Genomic DNA, 13,809 nt, shown 5'->3' with positions numbered 1-13,809 from the left:
AAACGTCGACGTCAGACCATAAATCTTGCATCGCAGGGTTATCAGTTGTACTTACGGCTGGCCATCTTGTTTTGTGTTGGGAGGCGGTTCACACCAGTTGCAGTGTATGGCGCTGAACGTTTGATAGCGATGTTCGTTCCCCAATTTTAAAAAAAAAAGATTCAAAGGCACTGAAGGAACCAAAGTGGCAAACGGCACAATTCAGTTTCTGCAGGTGAACTGATCTTTATTGGCTGGAGATCAGTTGTAATAGCAGGACCTCGAGGTTGTAATAGCTAGTACCTGGAGGTTGGCAACCCTGCCTGAGACCCTGCAGAGCCACTGCCAGGCTGAGTAGACAATACTGGCCTTGATGGACCAAGGGTCTGATTCACTTTGTGTGTAGATGTCAGAAGACATCTTTTCGCATCCTGGTTTGAGGTACCCTAACCAACCATAGTTAGGGTTGCCAGGTCCCTCTTTTGCCAATGGCAGGAGGTTTTTGGAGCAGAGCTTGAGGAGGGCAGGGATTGGGGAAGGGAAGGGACTTCAATGCCATAGAGTCCAGTTGCCACAGCGGCCATTTTCTCCAAATGAACTGATCTCTATCGGCTGGGGATCAGTTGTAACAGCAGGAAATCTCCAGCTAGTACCTGGAGGGTGGCAACCCTAACCATAGTTAGTGTTAGGGTTGCCAGCTCTGGGTTGGGAAATACCTGGAGATTTTGAGGGTGGAGCCTGAGGGTGGAGCCTGAGGAGGTTTAGAGAAGGGAGGGACTTCAATGTCATAGAGCAGCTACCGAAGTGGGCATTTTCTCCAGGCAAACTGATTTCTGTCGCCTGGAGATCAGTTGTAATAGTGGGAGATCTGCAGCCACCCCCTGGAGGTTGGCAACCCGAGTTAGTGTAGTAGCATGGGTTCAGACAATCAGTGGCTAAATCCACAATAGATATAGAACAGATCCATACAGTTTATATATGTCTCTATTTTATATATAATCGATTAAGCATTTGTTGTACTGTATTTCCCTGTTGTGCCTCTCTTTTTTCATAAGTGCCTTCCTTTCTCAGACTTTAACTTATTATGGGATTGGATTTTTTAAAAAATAAAAAAAAAAGTAGGCCAGGAATATCTGTTACAGTGTCTAAATGCTGTATCCTTTGAAGCCACAAACGTGCTCTTGCAAGGTTCCTCTTTACTAGAGCGTCTCCCTTATTTTGAAGTGATTACATTCAGTTCCGCTGGGTATTGTATCTTATTGGGGTTTATCTCCATCTAGAATTCCTCATATCAAAACCCCCACTGCTCTGACACCGCGTAATCTATTCTGCTCCTCGCTTCCGTTACCGGCTCTAGTTAAAACCAGCCTGGATTAAAGGAGGTTATGATTTTATTGTGAATTTACTTCAGACCGAGCTCTCTGCTCTTGATAGAGGCAATCTCTCCGGGTTCAGAGGCCAGGCCTCAGAGGGGTGACTGGGGGATGCATCGCTCCGTTAAGAAGTTGGTGGCTCTGATCTATTTTATGTAATCCTGTGTGTGTGTTTTTTTCCTGGCACGATTCTTCCTTTTGATATTGCACCGGGACACACTTGAGACGAACCAATAAAGCCGATGACATTGCCTCTCGTCCTCTAGGGATACCCACTCTCGACCCACAGTGAGCATCTATGCCTCTGAGAGTTGACAAGGTGAGGAGGATTTGGGCAATTGCAGCTCCGTCCCATCACTGAACTGAAGGCTATTAAAAGTCATAGGGGTTTCCAGGTGAGGCTCTGGTATACTGGCAAACTTCCACCTCCATTGTCTCCAGTTACTGAACTGATCCTTTCTTTGCCCTTAGGGCTGCCAACCTCCAGGTACTAGCTGGAGATCTCCTGCTATTACAACTGATCTCCAGCTAGGGTTGCCAGGTCCCTCTTTGCTACCGGCGGGAGGTTTTTGGGGCAGAGCCTGAGGAGGGCAGGGTTTGAGGAAGGAAGGGACTTCAATGCCATAGAGTCAAATTGCCAAAGCGGCCATTTTCTCCAGGTGAACTAATCTGTATCAGCTGGAGATCAGTTGTAATAGCAGGAGATCTCCAGCTACTACCTGGAGGTTGGCAACCCTATCCCCAGCTGATAGAGATCAGTTCACCTGGAGAAAATGGCTGCTTTGGCAATTGGACTCTATGGCATTGAAGTCCCTCCCCTCCACAAACCCTGCCCTCCTCAGGCTTCGCCCCAAAAACCTCCCGCCGGTGGCGAAGAAGGACCTGCCAACCCTACTTGTCCTGCAGTAATCAAAAGTCATAGGAGTGACTTCAGGTGAGGCACTGACATGCTGCCAAGCCTCCATCTCCAGCTTCTTCCATCACTGAGCTGAACTTTCCATGTCCTCCACCAATTAAAAGTCATACGAGTGACTCCAAATCTAAGCTATCCTTACCTTGTGTTATGTAGGTCTGAACCAAAAGTACTTACAACAGATTTGGTATCACGTGGAGTGAATTTCAGGATTCCTACCCCCCATTCCCAAGCCTGATTACATCAGATCTCAGAACCTAAGCAGAGTCAGCCCTGGTTATTAGGACAATGGGAGACCACCAAGGAAGTCCAGGGGCAGGCAGTGGCAAACGACCTCTGCTAGTCTCTTATCTTGAAAATACTACGGGGTCACTATAAGTTGGCTGCGCCTTTCTACCCTCCTAGTGTAGAACCATAGAGTCCCACATGTACAGTACAAATGTGAGACCCCAAGTATCTGTACTGTGTACAGTTGCCAACCTCCAGGTACTGAAAGAGAAGGCAGCATGAGGCGCAAAACTGAAAGTAAATATATATATATGTGTGTGTGTGTGTGTGTGTGTGTATAAGAGGCCAATGTTATACCTCATTCATCAATAAGCAAAACATAAAAGCAGAAAGAAAATTTACTCAAGAGTAATGTGTTACAGCACACAGGAAAAATGCCTCTCAGGGCTTAATTCAAAATTGCCACTCAGGGTCAATAAATAAAATGAGTATTAAATTTTCTTTCTGCTTTATTTTATTTTTTGCTTATTGATGAATAACATTGGCCTCTTATATATATACACACACACAAACACACACATTTACTTTCAGTTTTGAGCCTTGTGCTGCCTTCTCTTTCAGTCTATACTATTTCAGCACAGGTTACCATTTTTCCTGAACCCCCAGGTACTAGCTAGAGATCTCCTGCTATTACAACTGATCTCCAGCCAACAGAGATCAGTTCACCAGGAGAAAATGGCTGCTTTGGCCATTGGACTCTACGGCATTGAAGTCCCTCCCCTCACCAAACCCCGCCCTCCACAGGCTCCACCCCAAAAATCTCCAGTTATTTCTCAGCCCGGAACTGGCAAACCTAGTACTGTGGCTGTCCTGTTTCCTTAATGTGGTAGATGAAAAGCAGCTTAGCATTTCTGACTGGGGAAACAGCATGTAGGTAAGAGTAACAGCCGTCCCTCCAGCACAGATTCGTATTGGGTTCCCACATGGCTGCTTTTTGGATAACACCCCAACTTCCATTGGGAGATCCATTCATACAATTCAAATGGAATGTTCATCTTAGAGTCAACAGCCCAACACAGATTTAGACCCATTCAAATCGATAGAAGTAATAATGCTTTATTATGGATTGGATTGCCCTGACCTGGATGGCCCAGGCTAGCCTGATCTCATCAGATCTTGGAAGCTAAGCGGGGTGGGCCCTGGTTAGTACTTGGATGGGATACTACCAAGTAAGTCCAGGTTTGCTACACGGAGGCGGGCAATGGCAAACCACCTCTGTTTGTCTCTTGCCTTGAAAACAACATGGGATCGCTGTAAGTCCGCTGTGACTTGATGGCACTCTCTACTATGGATTGGATTGTGGTTTTAGTATAGTGCAGGGCATGAGACCTGCTGTGTCAATGTAGTGTTACAAAATGTATAATCATTCCAGCATTGTGGAGTTCCCGTGCCAGGAGATACACCATTACATAAATCTAGGTTCTATCGCAGTTGTGGATTTTCATTTCCAAAAGGGATGGGGGAGGGGAGGGTCTGGAGAGGGAAGTTTCTCAATCTTAAAAAAAAATTCTTCAAGGCATCCACTGATTTGCATGTACAATAATAAATTCCATCTCATTATGTTTATCAGAATGCGTGTAGCATTGAATGCCGTATGTCCTGCTGCGCATCAGACAAGAAGGTGCCGCGTATTGAGCTAAATCTTCCCTCAGACGTTAACATTCTCTTTCGGTAATGCCTAATGCAATTCGGTTTATTAGTACTCTGGTTTGTATGTGGCGCTCTTGGAGGCTGGCAGCAATCCATGTCCGTTCTGACCTTGAGATTGCCTTCAAGATAATGCATTTGAAAAGACCAAGGGCAACCGATACCTTGAGGAGAGTGCCTCTTAAATGGCCAATATAGTTTAGTGTCTTCATTGTTAACAGTGGGTTAAAACACTTGTAACATTTCACATGTGAGTGCCCTGGGAGGGAGTCATACAAGAGGACTCTCTCCACCCCCTCCCCACTCTACTCTTATGAAACAACCTCCACCCTGCCACACATTTTTTGGCTTGGCACGCAGGCCCAGTTCTCCACCCAAAAGATCAAGGTGAGCCCCAGAGCCACTTGTCTCCTCCACCATTGTGTTTGCCAGGAGATCAATATCTTCTAGGGTTGCCAACCTCCAGGCACTAGCTGGAGATCTTCTGCTATTACAACTGTTCTCCAGCCGATAGCGATCAATTCACCTGGAGAAAATGGCCGCTTTGGCAATTGGACTCTATGGCATTGAAGTCCCTCCCCTTCCCAAACCCCACCCTCCTTAGGCTCCGACCCAAAAACCTCCCGTTGACAGCAAAGAGGGACCTGGCAACCCTAGTATTGTCACATGTAGCACTTGGGTTGCCTACCTTTCCATAATACATTATTGAGTCATGTCATCAAGACTTCACCCCAGCTTCCTTGTCAGAGCCAGATACTGGCTAGGGAATAGAGTGAGCAAAGCATCAGCAAGTTAATGGAGTATTATGTATTATGGGGCATACATTCTTCTCTACCACCACCGCAACTCCATGAGAGTCTGATGGAGAGTTACTGAACAGCCTGAGGTAAATTTGTACTTGGGCCCCTCATGTCCTAATGCAACATTTAAGTCTTATACCACACCGAATGTTACAGGTTTTCCATCTGGACCTCAGCTTAGTCCTCCTTTTTTGCATCTTTCTCTTGTACTATTGTTTTTGTGTTTTAGTTGCTTTTATGTTTTTGCCTTTATTTTAGCTCTGGTTTTAATTGTTTTAATGCTGTGTTTTGGGGCTGGTTTTAATGTTTTTTTAAAATGGGACCTTTTTGTGTATGCTTTAATTTGTTAGCTGCCCTGGTGACCCTTATGAGGGTAGAAAGGCAAGGCAGAAAGTTTGTAATATAAGTAAAGTGTTAACTTCATTTATAGCCTGCCTTTCTCACAGAGACTCAGGGTGGATTGCAAAATGCGATTAAAAAAAATTCAATCCAACAGCAAAGATCTCTAAAATTAGACAGAAAATGCAGCTGGGCTAGGACTGAAGAATGAGAAAACATTGCAAACAAACATTTTTTAAAAATTGCCTAAGGTAACAAAACAGTCAATGTAGGCAAAGAAATAAGGCAGCAAAACTGTGTAAAGTTGTAAATACCATACTGAAGAGAAGGTTACAAAGGCACTGAATTTTAGAAGTCGCATGACCTGAAATGCACGCATAGGGCTCTCTAACTCCCTTTCTCCCCAGGTGGAGACAAGAAAAGAAGGTCTGCCTGAGCAGCCTGACTTCTTCAGTTATCTACGCCAAAGCTTGTTAAATTGTGGGTCGCAACCCCATATGGGGCCACGTAACTGAATGTGGGAAGCATGATAAATTTGCTTTCGTCTTTAATAAATGGTAAAATTATATGTATACCAAGGAATTGTTTTAAATTTCTTTATGATTTATTATCAGTAAGTGTTTGATTTGTATACCTATTTTATATACCTATATACCCGGGGTCGCGTAAAAATTTCTCGGGCGAAAAGGGGTCGCGAGTCGAAAAAGTTTAAGAAGCCCTGATCTACGCAAGGTGTTTGTCTGTTGGCTTGTGCAGGAAGTCAGCAGCTGCTCTGGTTAGACCTTTACTTTATGCTTTACTCTGCTCTGGTTAGACCTCACCTAGAGAACTGTGTTCAGTTTTGGGCACCGCAATTTAAGAAAGATGGAGACAAGCTGGAACGTGTCCAGAGGAGGGCAACAAAGATGGTGAGGGGTCTGGAGACCAAATCATATGAGGAAAGGTTGAAGGAGCTGGGTATGTTTAGCCTGAAAAGGAGAAGACTGAGAGGGGATATGATAACCATGTTCAAGTACTTGAAGGGCTGTCACATAGAGGAGGGTGCCGAGTTGTTTTCTGTTGCCCCAGAAGGTCGGACCAGAACCAATGGGTTGAAATTAAATCAAAAGAGTTTCTGTCTAGACATTAGGAAGAATTTTCTAACAGTTAGAGCAGTTCCTCAGTGGAACAGGCTTCCTCGGGAGGTGGTAAGCTCTACTTCCCTGGAGGTTTTTAAGCAGAGTCTAGATGGCCATCTGTCAGCAACGCTGATTCTATGACCTTAGGCAAATCATGAGAGGGAGGGCATCTTGGTCATCTTCTGGGCATGTAGTGGGGGTCACTGAAGGTGTGTTGGGGGGAGGTAGTTGTAAATTTCCTGCATTGTGCAGGGGGTTGGACTAGATGACCCTGGTGGTCCCTTCCAACTCTATGATTCTATGACTCAGACAGAGCATTGGTTGCTATCCACACTGGGCAGAAAGGGGTTAACAAGTCTTTTGCCTATGTCTCAGCACACACCAGAGAGAATCAGCAGGGGGGGAAGACAATGTACCTGGTTTGCTTTAGACCTTTCTCAAGTCAATAATCTCTGTTAGAAATTAGCTGCCCATCAAAGTACAGCAGTCTAGTATCCCCGCTTAATTGAACTGTAGAGAGAATTTGGAAAGGTTTCACCTAGACTGTTCTACGTGAATGCACATTAACGAAGATTAATTATCTTTTTTAAGGCTTCGCTATGCACAAAGAATTCCCATCGTACATAGTAGGGGGGTGGGATATGAAAGAAAAGAAAGGAAAAAACCTCTCCATGAACAGAACTTCTGTAAATAAGCTGGTCGTTTTTTAAAAGCATATGATTTGAATCGAATCCAAAGATAACTTCAGAGGAAAAGGAAATTGTGTTAAAAATGCTTTCTCCTTTGGGAACTAAACTTCTGTCAGTCATATTGTGGATTAGATGTTTGGAGGTTTGCCAGTCTATCATCCGGAGTGTGATTTCTTTGAAGCTGGCTGTATTAGCATACTGCTAAATACGCGGAATACCCAGTAAACGGGACTGAATCGAGGTCAACATACCAGTTGCCTATCTTGTGGGCTTTCTGCTTTCCTATTAAGAGTCTCCTAACCTTTGGGGATATGCAGAGGGGAATGATTTCATTCCAGTGCTTTCTCAATGAGATATGTTGAGGTTTTTTTTCCCCTCCAGGCATTTGCAGATCTTGATATTTTACCCCAGTGAGAAAAAATAAAAATAAAAAACAGGCAGAAGCTTTCATCCTAAACACTATTTCTTTGGATTTAATATCAGCAAGCAGGATTGTCGCAAGGAGCAACGGTGGTCCCCTGAGGAATACCAGTTCCCTTCCAGATAACAGCGCAGAACAAAATGTGTGGCTATGACAACGGGACTGAATCATGCTGTCTCGGGTTATGACTTGAAGACACAAGATACAGTAACCTTATGGCAGCTAAGAGCCAGCGTGGTGTAGTGGTTAAGAGCGGTGGTTTGGAGCGGTGGACTCTCATCTGGTGAACTGGATTTGTTTCCCCACTCCTACACATGAAGCCAGCTGGGTGACCTTGGGCTAGTCACACTCTCTCAGCCTCACGTACCTCACAGGGTGTCTGTTGTGGGGAGGGGAAGGGAAGGTGATTGTAAGCTGGTTTGAGTCTCCCTTAAGTGGTAGAGAAAGTCAGCATATAAAAACCAACTTTTCTTCTTCTTCTTCTTCTTCTTCTTCTTCTTCTTCGGTTTGGGCCTGGGTGCTGCCTGGCTGGAGTCAGCTTGGAAAATCTATATATACCACCTCGAATTCTATGTTAGAAGAAAAGTGGGCTCTACATGTCATGATTTTTGTTTTTAGTGTACTTGTGGGTAGGGATGCCTTCCGTTGGTCACCACTGTTGACCACTGCCACTCCGAGAGGCAGCAAGAGCAAATCAAAAATAAAAACTTTGTCAGCCTCTGTGGTGCATCACTTCCGGGTACAACCCAGAAGTAACCACAAGTAGCTCTAAGAATCACTGGGAACTCCATGGTTGTATCTGGAAGTAACATAATGATGTCAGTAGGGTTGCCAGCTCCAGGTTGGGAAACACCTGGGGATTTTGGGGGCGGAGCCTGAGGAGGGTGTGGTTTGGGGAGAGGGACTTCAGTGCCATAGTGTCCAATGGTCAAAGTGGCCATTTTCTCCAGGTCAACAGATCTCTGTTGGCTGGAGATCAGTTGTAATAGCAGGAGATCTCCAGAGAGTACGGTGGACCACCAGGTCCTCAAAAAACCTGTGTCTCCATCTGCGAGACATGCTTGGCAGCCTTAGTACAGCTAGGAACTTGGGAGCTCATAAAGGACAAATTTTGCAGTCCTGCTGTAAGTACAGAGGCCACCTTTCCCCCTTTTTCATGGTCGAACCTTTAAGCAAGCTCAGCTTGTTGAGCTAACTTTCAAGTCTCCTACTGATGTAACCTCCACAAACATGTATTAATTCTATGTGAGGCTCAGAACCCTTGAGAACTTTGGCCCCAGTGCTGGCTGGCTGTCATTCTGCCAGGTCCCAGCTCTATCAGGAGAAAGCCAACTATTAAATGCTATTCCAACTTCACTACCGAGAAAGGAGAGGAGGTAAACTGCGGTCCCCCAGGTAGATGCCAGAGTTGAGCACTGCATCAATCAACCTTGTAAAAATAAACTGATTGACACTGAAGCCTGTCCGGTGACTAATAGGGGAACTAGCAGTTCAGAACCTTAAGGACATTTCGAGAAGTGCCAGAGAATTAATCCAAGCTTTTCTCCTTGTAAAATAAATTCAGTCAGCCCTGAAGTTTGCCCCACAGGTTAACTGAAAAGCCACGCAGCCCGAGGCTGTTTCGCCAGATGCAGAACTGTGGCAGGGAAATAAAATACAGTAATATCCCAGTCTAACTGGGGGGGGGGGGCATTTCAGAAAAATTCAGTCTGGAAGGCAGCTTTCTAATTTAGTAGGAGATTGTGATTTGGGGGGTTGAATGGAACGTTTCCTGTTGCCGAATTCTGGAAGTGTGGATGTGTTATTGTTTTCCCCACTTCCTAAAGGAAAGCTTTTGGCTGATCATTATGAAAGTAAGCAGAGGTACTCTTGGTTTTCTGTAAGAGAGCCAGGTCACACACACACTTGATTGGGGACTAATTTGTAAGCCGTATACAAGATAACACGCAATGCAGGAACTATGAACCCTCTATAGCAGAGGTGTCAAACATAAGGCCCGTGGGCTGGATCTAGCCCCTTGAGAGCTCTTATCCGGCCAGCCGAGGCAGTCACCCCCCGGACTCTGGATCTGAGCTGGCAGGGCATGGCCCAGCCCGACCAAATTACATTTATGGCATAGCTGGCCCTCGTAACAATAGAGTTCTTCTTTTTCTTGTCCAAGACCACACTTCCACACAGTTTTCCAAACATGTTGACTGAATATATGGGGGGAAGAACAGGGTTTCCCCATTGTCCCCATTGCTCTTCCATGTCTCCATCATCTCTGTGCTCACAGGCATGGTCAACACAAGGAGGTCAGGAGTAGGGGACAGCTCGGCTCTTCTTCTGTGCGTTCAGCATGCATGACTGGAAGACAATTGCCATTTAAGCAAGGCTGTTTCCCCTCTGTTTTCGCCAGAATCTGGAAAATGCAGGCAAAACACATGGAAACATGCGGGGAGCACAATGCGACCTCTGAATCGGTCGGAAAAGGCATGCATAATCATAGGGAAGCCCTGAAGCAGTTGGCAGGGGTGACTTTGGGGAAACAGCCCTGCATAAATGGCCAATGTGAAAACACAGAGGTGAGATCTGACCCCTGTTCTACCAGATATAACGCTCTCCTCTCTGTAACAAATTGGCTCCTTTTCCATGTACCTGTTTGGCCAGAATTGGGGCTTGGATAGCCCAGGCTAGCCTGATTTCGTGAGATCTGAGAAGCTAAGCAGGGTCGGCCCTGGCAAGTATTTGGATGGGGGACCACCAAGGAATACCAGAGTTGCTGTGCAGAGGAAGGCAGTGGCAAACCACCTCTGTTAGTCTCTTGCCTTGAAAACCCCATCTGCCATAAGTCAGATGTGACTTGACAGTAAGAAAGGGGTGGGGCTTGTTCACATGCCAATGTAAGTAAAGAGAGGAAATGACTAAAGGCTTAGTTTGGTTTTTCTTACTGTTTGCAACCTTGAGGGAGCAATCCTTTCTTTCCTTCTTTTATCCTCCTTGTTGGTAATCCCACATTCTAGCTCAGTAATAACCTCTCCTAGGGAAAAAAATTGGGGGAGATGGAATTTGTAATACCCCCATGATGATTGCGTGCCAATTTTGCCCTTCAAGCTGAGCAGTGACTTTGCTTCCAGCCATTATAAGGGGATAGACCTCCCAGAGCAATGCCAGCAATGTTCTTTCTGCATTCCTCTTATGGATGATCATTAATGCTCATAAAAGAAAGACAAGGACAACATTTCATCAGCTGCCCTTGCTCGGTGTATGACCTGGATATTACAAGAGAACAGTTTTGCTCCTTCAGCTATACGGAATTTGCCAGGATGCACCAGGCCTGGGGCATTTGCTATGCAAAGGCCACAAGAGGTTTCACTTAGTTTAATGAGAATGAGAACTAATAAACCTACGCAGTGGTGAAGGGACCAAACCAAGATTAGACGAGTATCTTTGAATAAGAACTCCCATTAATATAGCATTTAAGCAACGAAATGCAGAAGGTCAGAAGTGCGATGCCAGGGGCAACCCAACTAGGAATTGTCTATTTACCTGTTTTTATTATCAGTTCACCCTCTTACAAGGATGTGGGTAAATAAGAACAATTGCATATGAAATAGATTGGGCTCCTGTCCTTAAACGTCTCCCCCATCCAAGGAGAACATGAAAAAATGGAAAAATTGATTTCCTCCTCTTACAATAGTAAGGATCGCCCCATGATGCTGAGTGGAAGTAGGATCAGGACAAATAAGAAGGGCTAGTTCTTCAGGCAACCAAGTTATTCCTCATGGAATTTGCTGTCACAAGGTGAGTTAAAGGCCACTAACCTATGTCATTTATGCATGGAAGTTTTACCTGAGGTTCATTGCTCGCTGGACCCACACTTTTCTGTTGGGGGTCTATGCACTAGCAGTCTCCAAGCTCAAATCAGGAAGTATTTGAATCCCCGCCCCTTGAAATGCTGCTTCGTAATTGGCTGTAGTGAGAACCCCCCCCGAAACCCAATTGCCACATTAAAAAACATGTTAAGAGCATTTTAAGAAAAACAAAAACGGAGCTATTTGAAAGGAAGGGGGGAGTCCCCGTTTGACCACCCAAAAAGGGTTATGCTAGAGATCATGGGACCTGCACAGACAAAAGCCATGTGAGATGGTGACTAGTAAGGAAAGAAATTGGGTGGGATTGAGTGAAAAGCTTGCTTGGTCCTGCCCAAGATGTTGTCTTGAAGTCGGTGATTTCAACTCACATTGTGTTCTCTTTGCCTGACGCCCATTCTGTGTTGGTTTGCTGCAAAGGGGCTGTTGGCTTCAGTGCCATTACGTGGATCTCCAGTTCAAGTGGAGTCTGTTGTGTGCCACTTATGTCCCCATTTCTTTCCCCAAGCTATCCACTTCAGGTGGGATCTGCAGACAAGGATCTCTATACATTACCATTTCCTTCACAAAGTAATTCCTAGCACTGGGAGGGGCCATGGCTCAGTGATAGAGCATCTGCTTGGCATGCAGAAGTTCCCAGGTTCAATCCCCGCCATCTCCAGTTAAAGGGATTTAGGCAAGGAGGTGATGTGAAAGACCTCAGCCTGAGACCCTGGAGAGCCGCTGCCGGTCTGAGTAGACAATACTGACTTTGATGGACCAAGGGTCTGATTCAGTATAAGGCAGCTTCATGTGTTCATGTGAGAAAGCCAAGCCTAGTTTTTAAAAGCCTTCTGCTCAGAAAGAACTCCGAAGAAGCAGGAAGTATTTGAATCCCCATCCCTTGACATGCTGCTTTGTAATTGGCTGGGTCCTTGATGTGAGAGAAACCAAGCTTCTGTGTCCCGCGCTTTGCCTTATGCATGGGGATTTCAAGTGGGCTGAGCTCAGGGGATAGGGAAGAATCAGGTTAACAGAGGAACAGGAAGTCCCGGGATTTGTGAGGGCTGGCAGTGAAGTCATCTCTATTGGAGGGAAAACTCAAGCATAACTCCAAGGAACAACCGAGACAGACCAGGGGAGAATGTGAGTGAAAGTACCCATGCATAAACGACCTTAGATGGCTCTTTTTTAAAAAAAATAATGAAAGAGATTACACAAACTGACAACAGCCATCAGCCATGAATGGCCATGAGTTTCCGTATGAACACATGAAGCTGCTTTATACTAAATCAGACCCTTGTTCCTTCAAAGTCAGTACTCTCTACTCTTACCGGCAGCAGCTCTCCAGGGTCTCAGGGAGAGGTCTTTCACATCACCTACTTGCCTAGTCCGTTTAACTGGAGATGCCAGGGATTGAACCTGGGATCTTCTGCACACCAAGCAGATGCTCTACCACTGAGCCACAGCCCCTCCCCAAAATCATAGAATAGAATAATAGAATCATAGAGTTGGAAGGGACCACCGGGATCATCAAGTCCAACCCCCTGCACAATGCAGGAAATTCACAACTACCTCCCCCACACACACCCCCAGTGACCAGAAGATGGCCAAGATGCCCTTTCTCTCATCATCTGCCTAAGGTCACAGAATCAGCATTGCTGACAGATGGCAAATAGAAGACATCAATGACTTTTAGCCACGGGAACATCTCGGTTTCGAGGTAATATGTTTCTGAATATCTGGTGCTGGGGATGGAGCAAAAATAAGGTGTTCTTCCCTTCCTGTGCTGTTGGTGGACTTCCTGGAAACATCTGGCTATCCAGTGTTGTTAAGGGAGGCTGGGTCTATTGACACTTAGGCTGAATCAGTAGAGCTCTTTCATCTTCTTAACTATTCTGTGTATGGTTGGGAGCATAATCTCAGATGCTTCAGTGACAAGTGTCGCTGCTTTCCTTCCCCATCAGATGAACTCAAATAATCATTGCTGTTCATGACATCTCAGCATATTCCTAACCAGTGATCTTGGAGTACCTGTAAACAAATCTGTGCTGAATGCCAAGAATGATAGTCTCTTACAGCTTGCAAATCCCGTGGTCCCTTGCAATTTAAGACCCTGAAATCCTCGCAGACAATCATCTGCTTTCCACTATTAGCAATAAACCCTCAATACAGGTAACTGTAAACTCATGCTGTTAAGAGTTCTCATCACAGTTCTAAAAGAAAGCACCAAGTATGAAAGCCATAGTTAATACCACAGCATAGTCCAATCCTGTCATTTTGTTTAAGGAGAAAGAAAGAAAAAAAACAGAGAAAGAAAAAAAAAGAGTTATGAATAGATTAGAAAATTAGGGCTAAAAGGCAAAAAAAATTCTAATCTTCTGCAGAATGAATGCATTGAACCTTTTACTA

At 45.2% G+C, this 13,809-nt stretch overlaps 1 protein-coding gene and 1 non-coding gene across 6 annotated transcripts in view; one reads left to right on the top strand and one right to left on the bottom strand.

The window, feature by feature from the left end:
• Positions 1-13,809, top strand: part of NLGN1 (neuroligin 1) — a 553,403-nt gene that overhangs the window by 442,597 nt on the left and 96,997 nt on the right. The window lies entirely within an intron of this gene.
• Positions 12,799-12,870, bottom strand: TRNAT-GGU (transfer RNA threonine (anticodon GGU)). The gene has a single exon. It is a non-coding gene; the product is annotated as a tRNA-Thr (tRNA).

The sequence above is a fragment of the Euleptes europaea genome, chromosome 5, assembly GCF_029931775.1.
Source record: "Euleptes europaea isolate rEulEur1 chromosome 5, rEulEur1.hap1, whole genome shotgun sequence".
Lineage (NCBI taxonomy): Eukaryota > Metazoa > Chordata > Lepidosauria > Squamata > Sphaerodactylidae > Euleptes > Euleptes europaea.
This window is presented reverse-complemented; position numbering and strand designations above follow the sequence as displayed.